General features: G+C 33.0%; 1 non-coding gene across 1 annotated transcript; it reads right to left on the bottom strand.

Annotated features, from left to right (window-relative positions):
• Nucleotides 1-3,037: 3,037 nt before the first annotated feature.
• Trnaf-aaa (transfer RNA phenylalanine (anticodon AAA)) lies at nt 3,038-3,126 on the bottom strand. Its single transcript is given in 2 exon segments — nt 3,038-3,072; nt 3,090-3,126. It is a non-coding gene; the product is annotated as a tRNA-Phe (tRNA).
• Between the last annotated feature and the right edge of the window lie 226 nt (nt 3,127-3,352).

The raw sequence follows: 3,352 nt of genomic DNA, 5'->3' as shown, positions 1-3,352 counted from the left end.
TCTATTGCCTTATAACTTCTTCTTTTATAAAATATCGAAGCAAACAATTTTTCGTAGTAAAAGAAAACATTCTTTTGATCTTATAAAACTCAAACTTGAACTCATCAGTCGTTATTCAAGAAATGAGTCTTTTTTCCGTTGACAAAATATGTGTTTCAATCATTTAAAAAACTGTATAAACTTTAAACATAACATCTGTTGTTTCTCATATTGTGGCGGCAATATACACATCAAATTCGCAAAATTGAAGTGAGCAAGACATTTAAAATGGAAATAACGTGCTAAACAAGTTTACCTTGAACGTTTACCGCACATTCTTCAAAAAAGGAAATGTTATAAATTGCTATGTCATCTATATACAGTCATTTCACATAATAAATAAGAGAAAACTATAATGGAGTTTTTACTTTAATGAAAATCTTCAAACTTAAATCAGATTACTTTGTAATAATATATATATATGTGTGTATGTTAGGTGAATCAACGCCGAAGAACTAAAACTTGCACATGATATGAAACGCGGAAACCTTATTAAAGCTGTGTAAAGCATGACGGAAGTACAGCCATTAGTTTAGTATTTCAGGGTTTTCTCATTATTGTTTAATTATGTGAACTTTTGTATCGCCCAAAGCACTCCAAATTTATTCAATTCCGTTTTGTAATTACAACGTTTGTGCACTTGTATACATACGTTTGCAATAATTACAAAAACATCATTTGAAAATATATACTCAGTGACTGTAAAATGTATTTTTGTCACGATGTCCCCCAATTTGCTTAATGCAATTTTGCTTTTGTTTTTACAACATTTAAAATCCTCAATCGACGCCGTGTGCACTTCAATCATTTGTCATTTTACTGTTCGATAATGGCTGCATCTTCGGTGTAAACTAAAATAGGAAGAAACGTTCAGATCAAATAATTTTCATTATTGTAGAGGCCAAGAACTAAACCCAAACTGCCATCTGGCATAACATGGGCAAGCGTATATGAAAACTCCAATGAATAACCTCTTTCACGCATTAAATATAGGACATAAGACTCAACTAAATTTTTACTCTTTGTTAAAGGACCTTATACAAGATAAGTATTGATGCAAAGCATCAAAGGGCGTCGGGAATTTAAGTGTAAAAGGCACTCAATGAAGTAACATGAAACGATTTTTTTCTACTGTAAATATTAATATATTGGCCGATTATTTTAAACAAAATAGAAAAAGATACTGCCATAACCATTATCTATAATTTTGTGTTATAACCCCCAAATGACCATTATTTATGATGTTGTGTTATAACCCCCAAATTACCATTATCTATGATTTTGTTTTGTAACTAGGGATGGCATCGAATACCAATATCGGTATTCGAATGTTCGCAAATTCATTCAATCGAATATTCGAATATTCGCATAAAACGGCTGGATTGATTTTACCTTGTTATGTGTTAATTTCCATTGGTTTGTAAGTTATATCCGTTTGCTAAATACGAGGCTGTTTATTAACGTTGCTATCGAAAAATTGTATCGCTGTCGACTAATACTATGACCGGTACTGTGATCGGGCACAAATAGAATGTAAAACATCGTGTCATAGAATTTTAATTTTTAAATGGCTGTACATACTGTGATCACAATACTTAATTAATATTCGCCAGTCAATTGAAACCGTTAATTGGCACCCCATTGGCAAACAACAGTCGGGGCCTTTCTTAGAGCGTGTATATTGCATTGCGCAATCAACACTGATACGGGCCGCGTTATCAGTTTGACACGAAGAACGTCACGTCAAACATGTTACTCCCAGGTGGCTTCGGTTGCTTTTTAGTAAGCGGTTCGCAGGTCATTAAATATTGGTGAAATTACGTTTGAATAAAAATGCGAATTTGCGAATATCATTTTTATTATTCGAATGCTGACCATTCAATCGAATATTCGAATATTCGAATAATTTTGCCATCCCTAGTTGTAACCCCAAAATATTTCATAGTTCATTTTATGAAAACTGTAAATTGCTTAAAGAAGCTGAATTTCACAATACTTTGAAATTCAGTAAAGATTATAATAGATTTATTGCCCCGATATTTATCATGTTTAATAGGTTTCGAGTAATACTGATATAAAAACACTTAACAAGTTTGGAAAGATTCAGACGAAAGTTGTGAAATCTTTTAAACAAGTGGAAATTGTTTATTTTGTCAAATTTAATAGAAAAAAAATTCTGGACTTATTGTCCTAATGTTTCTCATTTTTAATGAGATAAAAATGCTCATTGATATGAAGACACTGTAAGTTTGAAAAGAATCTGATGAAAAATGTTGACATAATAACCTAACCAAGCAGTTTTTCACTTTGATTTTTAAATTCAATGAGACATAATTCTGGACTTATGGTCCGATATTGCTCACATAGAGAGTTTGGGTTGGGTCCTCATTAACAAAAAAACCTGTGCAAGTTTGGGAACAATCGAATGAAAATTTTGGACTTCGAACAACGATTTCAAAATTTCTCAAATTTAAGGAGAATAGCTATGGACGTAATGGTCGGATTAAGCTAAAGGGCCCATACCACCTGGAGAGTAATACGTGTCGCGCTTCGCGCTCTATATGTGGTTCTTAAAAATAAACTCCGAGGAGTGCTTGACTCAAGGGAAACGGGTTGCTGGGACACAGCTCCTCCTTGATAAGCGGCTGCTTCCTTAATCGCAACTCATTGTTACAATCAAAAATACGTGTCGCGCTTCGCGCTCTATATGTGGTAGGGATAGTACTTAGGGCCTATGATAGACAACCATAAAAATACGTTGATAATAGATGTGTTGTTTGCATTTTTTTGTTAATATCAAAACACGTGTATTTTTTATAAGATATTTAAGTGATGTTAGAAAGTTTAATTAACGTTGTCAACACGCGGCATCCATTAATTTTAATAAAAATGTCCAATTGTAGTATTATGGATTTTAAAATGTCTATATAAAATAAAGCTTTATTATATTTATTAACCTGACTGAAAAAAATTGTCAGCCGCCGAACTGTTCCGTTCGTGCCGGAACCGGGATTGAACCGGCGGCCTTTAGATGATTGTTGCGTAAACAAATTTAGTCTAACGCTCTCCCAACTGAGCTATTCCGGCTGACATCATTTATGTACTGCCATTTAGCGAAGTTGTGTATAGCGATCGTTATTATATGTCTATAAATGAAGTAATATATTGTACGTTTTCGTACCACTACGCCTTCCAATAAACTTGCTTGCGCGATAGGTCGTCAAATATCGTACTACATTGATTCTCTACTAAATAAGCAAATTAGAAAAAACACAAAATAAATATATTTGACTATGTTTTGTTTTTATACAAA

This window comes from Dreissena polymorpha, chromosome 2, assembly GCF_020536995.1.
Source record: "Dreissena polymorpha isolate Duluth1 chromosome 2, UMN_Dpol_1.0, whole genome shotgun sequence".
NCBI classification, from domain to species: Eukaryota; Metazoa; Mollusca; class Bivalvia; order Myida; family Dreissenidae; genus Dreissena; species Dreissena polymorpha.
This window is presented reverse-complemented; position numbering and strand designations above follow the sequence as displayed.